Source organism: Colius striatus, chromosome W, assembly GCF_028858725.1.
Source record: "Colius striatus isolate bColStr4 chromosome W, bColStr4.1.hap1, whole genome shotgun sequence".
Lineage (NCBI taxonomy): Eukaryota > Metazoa > Chordata > Aves > Coliiformes > Coliidae > Colius > Colius striatus.
In genome coordinates, this window is record NC_084789.1 from 3,802,650 (window position 1) to 3,817,047 (window position 14,398).

The following is a 14,398-nucleotide window of genomic DNA, read 5'->3' on the forward strand; positions in this document are numbered from 1 at the left end:
GGGGTGCCATGTCGCCATAGGACTTTTCTGTCAAGTCCCTGAATAGTGTTCCGGGCGATGGCATGACCCACAGGATATGTTTCCAACCATCCTGTGGTTGCCTCCACCATTGGGAGCACATGACGTTTGCCTAGGGGAGTATGTGGCAGTGTAATGTAATCAATCTGCAAGGCCTCTCCCTATTTATATTTCTGCCATTGTCCTCCATACCATGTGGGCTTCATCCGTTTTGCTTGTTTATTTTTAGCACACGTCTCACACTCATGGATTACCTGTGCAATAGTGTCCAAGGTTAAGTCCATCCCTTGATCTATCTGAGAAATCTTAACAGCCTTGTCAACTTGCTGGTTATGCACATGTTCTTCCGTGGCCTGCTTTTTGGGTACGTGAGCATCTACATGGCGCACCTTCACAACTAGTTTCTCCATTCGAGCAGCAATGTCCTGCTATAGTGGAGCAGCACAGACGAGTTTGCCCCATTGTTGCCAGTTGTTCTGTCTCCATTGCTGTAGCCATCCCCACAGAGCATTTGCCACCATCCACGAATCAGTGGAGAGGTAGATCCTTGGCTATTTTTCCCGTTCAGCAATGTCTAAAGCCAACTGGATGGCTTTTACCTCTGCAAACTGACTGGATTTACCCTCTCCTTCTGCAGCTTCTGAAATTTTGCGTAAGGGACTCCATACAGCTGCCTTTCATCTCCGATGCCTTCCCACAAGGCAGCAGGACCCATTGGTAAACAGGGCATACCGCTTCTCATCTTCTGGCAGTTCATCATTCAATGGGGCCTCGTCAACACGTGTCATCTTCTCTGGTGATATTTCACCATCTTCACACTCTGGCCAGTTGTTGATCACCTCCAGAATGCCAGGGCAGCTAGGCTTCCCTGTGCAAGCTTGTTGTGTGATCAGTGCGATCCACTTACTCCATGTAGCATCAGTTGCATGATGCATAGGGAATGCCTTCCCCTTGAAAATCCAGCCCAGCACTGGCAGTCGAGGTGCTAGGAAGAGTTACATTTCTCTGCCAATCACTTCTGATGCAGCTTGAACTCCTTCATATGCTGCCAGTATCTCCTTCTCGGTTGGAGTGTATCAGGTCTCGGATCCTCTGTATCCCCAACTCCAGAACCTGAGGTGTCGGCCTCGGCCTCGACCCTCCCCAGGTGCTCTCTGCCAAAGACTCCAAGTAGGGCCATTCTCCCCAGTTGCAGTGTTGAGCACATTTTTAACATCTGGTCCTTTTTGTTAGTTGGTGGAGACATGACTCTAATCTTCTTAAGCACCTCCACTGGAATATGACGATGTCCATCCTGTCATTTTACTCCTGAAAACTGCATCTTCTGTGCAGGTCCTTTGACTTTCCTGAATTTTAATTATTTTCTCTCTTTTATCAAGGACTTCCACTGCTAAGTCACCCCACACCACAATATCATCAATTTATTGCAGATGTTCTGGGGCCTCACCCTCCTCCAGTGTGGCCTGGATCAGTCCATGGCAAATGGTGGGACTGTGTTTCCACCCCTGTGGCAGTCGATTCCAAGTATACTGCACCCCTCTCCAAGTGAAAGAAAACTGAGGCCTGCACTCTTTTGCTAAATGGATTGAGAAGAATGCATTGGCAATATCAATGGTGGCATACCATTTGGCTGCCTTGGACTCTAATTCTTATTGGAGTTCCAACATGTCTGGCACAGCCACGCTCAGCAGTGGCGTGACTTCAGTCTACTGTCAGTCTCCACTCTCTAGTAGACTTTTGTACCGGCCATATAGGGCTGTTAAAGGGTGAGTGAGTTTTGCTGATCAACCCTTGGCTCTCCAATTGGCGAATCAACTTATGAATGGGAATCAAAGAGTCTCTCTTGGTGCAGTACTGCCGACGGTGCACTGTTATGGTTGCAATTGGTACCTGTTGCTCCTCAACCTTCAGCAAGCCCACAACAGAAGGGTCCTCTGAAAGGCCGGGCATGATGGATAATCTCTTCTGCTTCCACTGCAGCCACACCAAAGGCCCACCTGTAACCTCTTGGGTCCTTAAAATACCCTCTCTTAAGATAATCTATGCCTAAGATGCATGGAGCTTCAGGGCCTGTCGCAATGGGATGCTTGTGCCAATTTGTGCCAGTCAGACTCGCTTCAGCTTCTAATACAGATAGCTGTTGAGATCCCCCATCGCTCCAGAAATACAAATGGATTCTGTCCCTTTAAAATTTGATGGCATCAGAGTACATTGTGCACCGGTGTCCACTAAAGCCTTGTATTCTTGTGGACTTGATGTGCCAGGCCAACGAATCCACACAGTCCAATAAACCTGATTATCCCTTTCCTCCACCTGGCTGGAGGCAGGGCCCCCCTAATACTGGTCATCACAGTCATCACTTACTGTTTCCCAGGAAACACCAGAGTTCCCCTCGAGGGAATAAATATTGAAATCAACCCTCCTATCTTGTATAGGGGGTTGCTCACTGGAAACTGGAGTGGCATTCCTCCAAGGAGAGTTACTTCTTTTAATCCTTCCTTTCCGCTACTCCTGTGCCTTTGCTTTTGGAGTGGATGATCTTGGAGTAGATGGGGTAGGTGGCCTATCTCACATGCTCATATTTTCTCCTTGGTCTTGTGGATGGGACCGTGAAACATCCTGGCGTGTATACTCCTTACGTTCCTGCTCTTGAGCACGTGGACCCTTATTCTTAAAAGCTGGAGTACTTGCAGTTGGAGAGCAAGACACAAATTGGTCAATCTTCCATGACATTTTTTCTACAGCTGAAACAACAGCCTGTAGGGGACAAGACACATTTTCTTCATATTGCCGAAGTGGAGCAGCTAGTTGTTCCACCGTTTGCCTCTCATCTTCTTTCCAGGAGACAACTGCCAATGAACTGACAAAGTTTGGTGGTGCACTTCGTAGAAACTTTCACCACATAAGTCGTGTGCGTTGAACTTCATCTGGGTCTGTGGGCACGTAGTCATTTTAAATAATCTCCAGCACATCTAACTCCCTCAAATATTGACTACCTTTCTCCATGGTGGTCCACTTTCTTGGGGGGGCTTGTGATATCTTCCTTGAAGGGGTATCTTTCCTTCACACCCAAAAGAAGTCATCTCCAGAGGCTGAGGATTTGTGACGGTCTTCCCATAGCCTTATCAATGCCCCTGTCCCGGGACAAGAAGCCCAATTGCCTGGCTTCCTTTACCTCTAACTCCAAACTGTGGGCTCCATTTTCCCAGCATTGGAGCATCCAGGTGATAATGTGCTCACCTGGGCGACGCCTGTAATCTTTCCACACGGACCGGCTGATTATCTCTGGCTCCAACTCTTCTTCCATCTGTGATATCCCTTGTTCATCTTCATCCTTAGTGCTGCTTCTTTTTCTGTACAGGAGCAACTGATAGTGGCACAAATTGATACTCTGATTCAACAGCAATTGTATCAGTTGCCTCAGTTTTAGTGGCTGCAGCTGTAACAGCAACAGTCTGGGTTTGAGCATCCACAGTTGTAGCAGCAGTCTGAGTTTGAGTGGACACAGCAACAATATCCACCGTCTGGGTATGAGTGTCCACAGTGGTAACAGCAACAGTGTCAGCAATCTGGGTATGAGTGTTCACAGCTGAAAAAGGGACATCCACTGCTGGAGTTGGAACAGCAACTGGTTCTGGCACAGCTGAGCTGACTGCAACATCCACTGCTTTGTGTTTTCTCCAAATCTTTAGAGATAGAAAGGTCCTTGGACACCTGCCCGTATTCTGTATTCCTCTACTCACAGTTCTCAAAAAAATTTTTATAATCCAAGCCGAGGTACAAAAAAGGGAAAATAATACAAACATGGTATTTAGAACATTCAAAATATTATTATTGTTAGAATCCATTAGAAGCACCTTGAAGAAATGAGGGTAAATTACATAGTGGGAGGAATTAAACATGTCAGTTTTTCCCATAAATTGAGTGCCATTATAAAGTTCTAGGAGAAAATGTGGAAGAGACAAAAAAGCCATGTACACATTCAAATCCAACTTAATAACCCCTGACAAAATCATATCATAAGCCAATCCCATCCAGTGCAGTAGCATGAGAATTTTCATACATTTTTCACAGATGGGAAACACTATCACAGGACATACATGATGCAGATAAGAGGACATATAATACCACCATATAAGCATATCAAGCAACATTGTACTCAGCAATCAGTTACTGTCAGGAGTGTACACAAGGAGTTTGTTTGAACCCACTCTTTTATTTCAACCTCGCGGGCCCCACGTTCTGCACCAATTAATGTGGTGGTTTTACCCAGTCGGAGTACAGGGGGAAAAAATAACGGGACTCCTCCTCCTCCTGGCAGAATGCGGAGGGAATCGGAGAGGGAGAAAAAAAGTAAAAGAGCCCGCTTAAGCTGAAATAAGAACACTTTACCAGGGATGATTTAAGAGGAACAACTATGACAAACACAAGAGAATATTAAAAAGAAAACTGGTGAGTGATGCAGTTGCTCACCATCCGGGACCCGACCAAAGCGATCTCTCCGGACCGGGGACCTAGAGCACATGACCCAGGAAGAGAGCTTCTTCCGGCTAGCCTCCACCTATATAAAGGGCAAGATGTTAGGATATCGAATACCTGCTGGCCAGCCTGGGTTATCTGTTCAGGCTATTCCCTTTCCTGTTTCATCATGGGAATTAACTCTATCCTGGCCAAATTTGGACAGCCTATCAGCCAAAACTGTGCCACCTTTGCAGCTGCTTTCCTGTGGGAGATATCCCCAATCACGCGCATTTGGCCTGCTCAGCTCCCATTGAAAATACAGACTGAGGGTACAGAGATCCCCCTGTAGTCTATAACCAGACACTGTGCCACCTTTGCAGCTATTTTCCTGTGGGAGCTATCTCCAATCATGCGCACTTGCCCTTCTCAGCTTCGATAGAAAAAATACAGGCTGTCGTTAGAAGTTACGCTACTGCCTCTGGGTGCTACAAGAGCAGAGGTACGCAGACCCCACCTACAGTAGAAAGTAGGTCCCTGTGTAGCCTATCAGCCAGCACTGTGTCAACGTTGCCGCTTCTTTCCTGTGGGAGCTATCTCCAATCCCGCACTCTTGACCTGCTCAGCTCTCATTTAAAATACAGGCTGCTGGTAGAATCATGGAATCATTGAATCATAGAATGGTAGGGATTGGAAGGGACCTTTAGAGATCATCTACTCCAACCCCCCTGCAGAAGCAGGTTCACCTTGATCATGTCGCATAGGACCATGTCAAGTCGCGTCTTGAAGACCTCCAAGGAAGGAGACTCCACAACCCCCCTGGGCAGCCTGTTCCAATGCTCTGTCACTCTCACGGTGAAATAGTTTTTTCTTATGTTTAAGTGGAATTTTTTGTGTTCCTGCTTCATCCCATTACCCCTTGTCCTGTTAATATCTACTATAGAAGAGGGATGTCCCAACCTCCTGACACCCACCCTTAAGTATTTATAAATGTTAATAAGACCTCCCCTCAATCTCCTCTTCTCCAGACTAAACAGCCCCAGTTCCCGCAGTCTTTCCTCGTATGAAAGATGTTCTATATCCTTGATCATCTTGGTGGCCCTGTGCTGAAATGTCTCCAGCAGTTCCCTGTCCCTCTTGAGCTGAGGAGACCAGAACTGGATACAGTACTCCAGATGAGACCTCACCAGGGCACAGTAGGGGGGAAGAACCACCTCCCTCGACCTGCTGGCTAAACTTTTCTTGATGCATCCCAGAAAGCCATTGGCCTTCTTGGCCATGAGGGCACATTGCGTGCTCATATTTAGTTTACAATTAATCAGTAGTCCTAGGTCTCTCTCTTCATAGCTGCTCTTCAGCAGTTCAACCACCAGCCTATAATGGTGCATGGGGTTTTTCCTTCCCAGATGCAGGACTCTGCACTTGTCCTTGTTGAACCTCATGAGGTTCCTCTCTGCCCAACTCTTAAACCGATCGAGATCCCGCTGAATAGAAGTACAGCCTTCTGGGGAATCAACCAGTCCTCCCAGTTTGGTTTCATCACTGAACTTGCTGAGGGTACACTCTGTCCCCTCATCCAGGTCATTGATGAAGATGTTGAACAAGACTGGCCCCAGAATCAATCCCTGTGGAACTCCACTGGCCACAGGCCTCCAACTCAACTCCGTGCCAGTGATCACCACCCTCTGGGCTCTGTCATTCAGCCAGCTCTCGATCCACCTCACTGTCCACTCATCCAAGCCACACTGCCTGAGCTTTCTGATGAGGATGTTGTGGGAGACAGTGTCAAAAGCCTTGCTGAAGTCAAGGTAGATGACATCCGCTGCTCTCCTCTCATCTGGCCAGACGGTTATGCACTCATAGAAGGCTATCATGTTGGTCAAACAGGATTTCCCCTTTGTGAAGCAAAGTTGACTCCCCCTGAGAACCATCTTTATGGCCTTGGCCGTAGACTGAAGCAAAGAAGACATCCAGTACTTCAGCCTTCTCTGCTTCCTCAGACACAAAGGGATCCTCTGTGTTCAGCAGCCGGATCACATTACCCTTCACCATCCTTCTGCTCCTGATGTACTTGAAAAGTACCTTTTTGCTGTCAGTAACATCCCTGGCTTAATTTAATTCTAGAAGGGCTCTAGCCTTCCTAGTTGCACCCCTGCATGCCCTGGCAATGTTCCTATACTCTTACCAAGAAGCCAGTCCCTTTTTCCACCTCTCATAGATGTCTGCTTTCTTCCTGACTTGTCCCAGCAGATCCTTGCTCATCCATGGAGGCCTCCTATCTGCTTTTCCTCCTTTCTTGCGCATTGAGAGACACTGATCCTGAGTTTAAAGGAAGTGATGCTTGAAGATTGACCAGCTCTCATTGACACTTCTGCCATCTAGAATCATATCCCATGAGATTTGTCCAAGTAGATCTTTGAAGAGGCCAAAGTCGGCTCGCCTGAAATCCAGGTTCACGTTCCTACTTTCTGTTCTGCCCCTTCCACACAGGATCTTTAACTCTACCATCTCATGGTCACTGTAGCCAAGGTTGCCTCCAAGTTTTACATCCCCAACTAGGCCATCTCTATTTGTCAGTACTAGGTCCAGCAGTACACCCTTCCTTGTTGGTTCCTCTATCATCTGGGACAGGAAGTTTTTGTCAACAATCTGTAGGAACCTCCTGGACTGCATGTGCTTGACTGTGTGGCTATCCCAGCAAAAATCAGGGTGGTTGAAGTCCCCCATGAGGACCAGGGACTGTGATTGTGAGGCAACTCTCAGCTGTTTGTAGAAGGTCTCATCCACATCCACATCCTGATCAGGTGGCCTGTAGCGGACTCCTACAACAATATCACCTGCCTTGCCCTGGCCATTAATTTTTACGCATAAGCACTCTACTCTCTCCTCATCCCCACCCAGGCATAGTTCAGTACATATTAATTGCTCTCTCACATAGAGAGCAACTCTACCTCCATGTCTTGTCAGTCTGTCTTTCCTGAAAAATACATAATCCTCCATGGCTGTGCTCCAGTCATGGCAGCTGTGCCAGCACTTCTCTGTGACGGCAATGAGATCGTAGCCCTGCATGTACACCCACATCTCCAGTTCCTCCTGCTTATTCCCCAGACTGCGTGCATTGGTGTAGAAGTTAGACCACTGCTCCGTTTGAAAATACTGCCTCTGGGAGCTACAAGAAAGCAGGTACGCAGATCCCACCTACAGTGGTACGTAGGTTCTCGTGTAGACTATCAGCCAGCGCGTTGCCACCTTTGCAGCTGCTTTCCTGTGAGAGCTATCTCCACTCCCACACCCTTGGCCTGCTCAACTACCATTGAAAAAATATAGACTTCCGGTAGAAGTTACGCCACTGCGTCTGGGAGCTACAAGAAAGCACGTACACAAACTCCACCTACAGCACGAGCTACATAGTTCCCCTTGTATGCTATCAGCCAGCACTGTGCCACCTTTGCAGCCATGCAAAAACTAGGAAGCTGGAAGAGACCAGTGGGATATTTTTCCAAACAACTGGACTTGGTGAGCAAGGGATGGTTTTCTTTCCTCCGAGCAGTAGCTGACACTGTCAAACTGATCCAAGAAGCAAGAAAGCTGACCTTGGGAAGGACTATTACAGTCTATGTCCCACATATGGTAACCACAGTCTTAAAGCAAAAGGGGAGACATTGGTTATCCCCGAGCCGAATGATGAAATACCAGGTAATTCTCACTGAGCAGGATGATGTAGTGTTGAAAACAACTAACCTTCTAAATCCTGCAGTGTTTCTGAGTACTTCACAGGAAGAGCAACAACTGGAACATGACTGTGTTGCAACCGCTGAACATACATATTCCAGCAGAGAGGACCTGAAGGATGATGCTCTTGAAAACCCTGAATGGGAACTGTTCACATGTGGCAGCAGCATCGACTTGAATTGAACTCACCACACGGGATATGCGGTAACAACCGAAAACACGGTAATAGAAGCAAATGCGTTACACGGAAGGCAGAACTGATTGCATTGACATGTGCTTTGGAATTAAGGAAAACAAGTTAGTATTTGGACTGATTCAAACTATGCTTTTGGAGTAGTCCATGTCCATGGCACCCTGTAGAAAGAAAGAGGACTACTGTCCTCCCAGGCATTAAGCATCAAAAAGAAATATTGCAACTGCTAGTGGCAGTGCAGGAACCAGTTCAAGTGGCAATCATGCACTATAAAGCACATCAGGTAATTCAAAAATAGTACAATAGCAAAACACACAGTCTCACCAATGGCAATCATCCCCACCAGAACAGCAGTGCTTCATAAGGAGCCACCAAAATATTAAGGGGAGGATGAGAAATTGACTAAGTCACTAAGTCACACTCGCAGGCAAGAAGGCCATCCCTTGCTCACCAAGTCCAGTTGTTTGGAAAAATATTCAACTAGTCTCTTCCAGCTTCCTAGTTTCTTCATCAGAACTCCTAGAGTCGTTCATGAACAAATAACTGAAAATCTTTGGTTAAATCTGGCAAACCTAAGGCTGAGGCTGTTATCAGAGCTATTTTAAGCTTCCAGAAAACTTCTTGTTGTTCTTCTCCCCGTGTAAAAGAGGTAGATTTTTGGGCTTCATATAATGGTTTGGCTATAATACCATAATCCATGATCCAGAGCCTGCACCACCCTGTCATTCTCAAAATGCCCGCAACTCATGCACAGTTTGTGGTTGTAGAATAGCACAAATAAGTTCCTTTCCATTTGTCCCCATCCTCTGTTCTCCTTTTGAAATTTCGAGGCCAAAATATATCACTGGCTGCTATTTGAGCTTTTTCTTTTGATACCTTGTACCTGTTTAATCCCAAAAAGTTTAAAAGTTCATTGGTTACCTGTATGCAGGCTGATCTTCCCGTGTTGGCAATTAGGATGTCATCCACAGCTTGGAGAAGCAAACACTCTGGTCTTGGTCTTACTGTCTTTTCATTAGTCCAAAGTACCAGTTCTTTTGAGAGTTGTCTTCCAAAGATAGTCGGACTGTTCTTGAATCCTTGGGGTAGCCGTGTCCATGTTAATTGTACTTTGCGTCCGATTTGGGGGCTTTCCCACTCAAAAGCAAATAATTTACGGCTTTCCTTTTCCAAAGGGATACAAAAGAAAGCATCTTTTAAATCAAGCACTGTAAACCATAGATAATCTTGTCTCAGAGCTGTGAGTAAGGTATATGGATTTACTGCAACTGGATGTATATCTTTCACAATCTGATTTATGGGTCTCAAATCCTGAATTAACCTATACTCTCCATTCAGTTTCTGTACTGGTAAAATAGGTGTATTATACTCTGACTCACGTTCTTATAGAATTTGATATTTCAGAAATTTGTCAATTAGTACTTTTAATCCTTATTTTGTCTCAGGTGTTATTTGGTATTGTCTCACGCTGACTGATTTTACTTTTTCTTTTATTTCAATTTTTACTGGTTGTGCCAATTTTGATTTTCCTGGAATCTCAGTTTCCCACACATTGGCATCACTGCATTCTCCTTTTCTGGAGGCAATTCTAGCACCTTTGTTTATTCTTTTATCATCAATATTTTTCCTGTCTTTGATTCAGGTTTTTCACTAACAAGTCTCCATTTTCAAAGACAATTTGTGCAATTAATTTAGTCAATGAGTCCCTCCCCATCAGGGGTATGGGACATTCTGAAACATACAAAAATTCACATGTTATCACTTTATTGCCAAATTGAAAATTTAAGAGTGGTCGATTTTCCTCTTTCCCTGTGGCTCCCACAATATTTGCAGTTTTAGTTCGTATTGCTCCTCTACATGTATTTAAAACTGAATACATTAATCCCAGGTTAATATTGATTTCTTTTCTCAGGGTTTTGGTTTTTTTGTTTTTTTTTTTTCTCACTTTATCGTGGTGCTCCTTATAGGAGTCCGTTGATTTTTTTCTCAGAGAGTTAAATCAGAAGGTTAGAAAGCTATTTTCATGTCTACTGTTTCACTCTGTCTAACCCGTTTCCTTAATGGGACATTTATATGGTGATTGACTTTAGAAGTTAAGGGGATCTTTAAGGTGGTTATTAAATGAGTACAGCATTGAGTTCTCTTGGAAACCAATGAGGAAGGTTCTGTATCAGAGTCCTCATTCTTCTATGTTACTATTATGTGGACAGGGCAGGGAGCCCTCCCTTGAACCAGAACTCCAGGATGAATCCTTGTCAGGTTGCTGGGTCCCTGTTCAGGTTCATGTTGGGGAGCGGATAAGTGAGAGAGGGTGTATATATAGGGAACAGCTCTCCTTGCTTAAGGTTCAAATGTTTAAGACACATTTTTGCTGCAGTGCATGGGGAGCATTGGTTTTGAACCTTTTGTTTTTCTACTGCGAGTGACATTACGCGATTTGTTCATTCAGATTCTTTCTGCCATTCAGATTTTTCTCTTAAATAAAAGAACAGATCTACATATGGGACTTTATCTCACTTTTCCTCGCTCTTATAAAACAACATTATTGCAAGATAGTATTTTAGCTTAGTATTCCATTCAGAGGCCACAATTCCTCATCATCCAGAGCATACATTGGCCACGTATGATCACAATATTCAATAAGCTGCTTTTTACACAAATCATTATGTATTTCTCTCCAGTGAGTCAAAAGGCAACCCAAAGGAGTGGTTTTTGGCACAGGACCCTTATTGTTAAAATTTCCTCCCCAGAACAGTTTTGACAACTTAGATGTCATAGCCAAAAAATATGGTGTCCTTCAAACACAGAGACTTAAAGGCACAGTTCAATATTTGTACCCATGATTACAGTACTCTATAAATTGATCTTTATGAAAATCACCCTTAAATTCCTTCCATTGTTCCAACAGACACCCAAGAGGTGAATTCTCAGGAACTTTGTTTGCCATTTCAAAATCCTTTTAGTTACAAATATTTTCTCAACAGTCGTTTTGTTCTTTCGCTTCGCTTCTCTCTGGCTGCACCCCTCGCGGGATCACAGAACCGTGGATCAAAGCTCCGCACTCGCTTTGTGCGCAATTGCACATCTCAATCACACGCACACAGAAAGCTCACAACACAATATACAATTATATGCATATATATACACAAAGCAATATACTAATCAATGTACAAATCAAAATCAATAAGTACCTTATTATATACTTATTTGGTCCCACTTATACCAATTGTCAATAACAATGTCAGCCCTGCGATCACTTCGGCCAACTTACAGGTTGCAATACCAATGCCAACCCTGTGATCTTTTTCGCGTTCACCTTACGGGCGACGCCTAGGCTCCCAATATCAATACGACCATCCTCTAGCCCAACCAAGTGGAACTTTCGCTCCGTCTTACTGTCAGGCTGCTTTGGGCTTTCCCTGGGCCCAACCAAGCGGGGTCTCCAACACCGCGACATACAGACTAGTTCACAAGGTTCCACCCCCAACCACTTAGAAGTGCCTTACCACTCCACAGAACGTTGAGAGGAGCTGTAAGGGTTGCAGGCGATGGTTCTCCCCGAGGATTCGTCGGTGCCGGCTGGAGTTCAATGAGCATCCGATCCCGTCCAGTCTCACTCTCAGGGTCCCCTCTGGGTCACCAAAACTGTTGACGGATCCGCAATCGAGAAAAACTTCTCTGCACAGGAATGCAGATAAGCAGGCACTTCTTTATTATGCAGCGCTGGGAAAACATGGGGGATAGCTACTCCATATGTCAGTTACCATTTTCAGGGTTTTTATTCGGCTCAAACAAAAGGATCACATTTGCTAATACAAGCATGCATAAAATGTCCATCACTTTAGCCCTTCACCTTGATTGGCTCCCAACAAACAGAAAATTTCCAAAATCACAGTGATTGGTCAAAAAAAGATATCAGACCCTTTGTTTTAGTAACAACTAAGGTAACAGTCCAGGTAACCTAACAAATCCATTTAAAAGGGTCTTGTAGTTAAGGTAAAGGCTAAGGTAACCTAACAAATACATTTACCAGGGTCTCCAAGCTAAAGCATTGGAAAGAAGACGTCAATTTCCAGTTTCTGGGAACAACTCCTCTCAAGTGTAAGGGCAAGATACCCGTTCAAGGAAGATCTTGTAAATACCCGAGGAAAGTGGACTAGAACTGATGAAGGCATCCAATATCTAAGGGAATAAGCTGTGCTAGAAGTCATCTATGGTGATCTAGATAATGCTGAGGCATCCACAGATCCAGATGATGTTCAGTGTACACGGGTCATGTTAGAAAAGTGATTCAGAGTGCCCCAGCTACGTATTCTAATATCTTGACAATAGTGTATCACCCAGACATGGATATACCAACAGTGGAGAGAATATCTTCTTGGTTACAAAACTATGAAGAGAGTCTCAGCACCTCCTCACCAGTGTGGGATGATGGCCTGACTGTCAGAACTGTCCCAAGAATTCGGTCATCCACTGCCCCAACTAGGGGAAAAGGAAGTCCCAGATGCAGGAGTACACCACGAAATGAACTCTGGCTCTTTTTGCGTGGCCCAGGAGAGGATACGAGGAAATGTGATAGTGAACCCACTTTTAAGCTGGAAGCGCGTGTACGTGAACTAAGGGGGAAGACAGTTGTTAGAAAAGGACCATCCAAGAGGGCTGTCAGCATAGTAGCTGCCAGAACAAAAGAGGACAATCAGCAATCTCCAAGACACAGAAGAACTGCAACCACTTCCTTCAATGCCAATGAGGAGATTTCAGGTCTACAATTGCAAGGATCAGATAGCAAATAATCTAATAAAAAACAGAAATAGAGGGTCCCTCCCTCCAGCCAGGAGGAGGAAATGGATGACCGAATCTACTGGACTGTGTGAGTTCGATGGCCTGGCACATCAAACCCACAAAGGTATAAAGTCTTAGTAGACACAGGGCCACAGTGTACATTGATGCCATCAAGGTATAAAGGAACAGATTCCGTCTGGATCTCTGGAGTGACAGGGGGATGTGAAGAGTTACCTGTATTAGAGGCTGAAGTGAGCTTAACAAGGGACAAATGGGAAGAGCACCCCATTGTGACTGGTCGAGAGGCCCCTTGTATTCTTGGCATAGATTACCTCAGGAGAGGGTACTTCAAAGACCCCAAGGGGTATCGATGGGCTTTTGGTATAGCCACTGTAGATACAGAGAAAATCAAACAACTCGCCAGTTTACCTGCTACAAGTTCAAGAGAAACAGGTTACCAGGACGGAGCACCGGAGACAATATAGCACGAACCGAGATTCCCTGGCTCCCATCCGTGAGTTGATTCATCAACTGGATGCTCAAGGAGTAATTAGCAAAACTCAATGTCCTGGCTGCCCCAGGGGTGGAAACATAGTCCTGCTATTTGTCACGGTGTAATCCAAACTGTGCTGGAAATAGGTGATGTCCCCAAACATTTACAGTACATTGATGTCATAATTGTATGGGGCAAAAAGGCAGAAGAAGTGTTTGAGAAAGGGAAAAGAATAATTCTCCTAAAAGCTGGTTTTGCTGTAAAAAGAAACAAAGTAAAGGGACCTGCACAAGAGATCCAGTTTTTGGGCATAAAATGGCAAGAAGGATGTCAGCATGTGCCTCTGGATGTATCCTGGAAGGAATCCTGGAAGAGATCATGGACTGGCCAGAAGGCAGAGATTTTGGAGCACTGCCTAAGGAAGTAGCTCGAGCACAAGAGGCATCCCCATATAACGAATTATCAGTAGATGAGAGGCATTATGCTTTGTTTACTGATGGATCCTACTGCATGGTAGGAAATCATCGTAAGTGGAAAGCTGCTGTGTGGAGTCCCACAAGACGAGTTGTTGAGGCCACTGAAGGAGAAGGTGAGTCGAGTCAGTTTGCTGAAGTGAAAGCCATCCAATTAGCTCTAAAGATTGCAAAATGAGAGAAGTGGCCAGTACTCTGTCTTTATACTGACTCCTAGATGGTGGCTAATGTCTTATGGGGATGGCTACA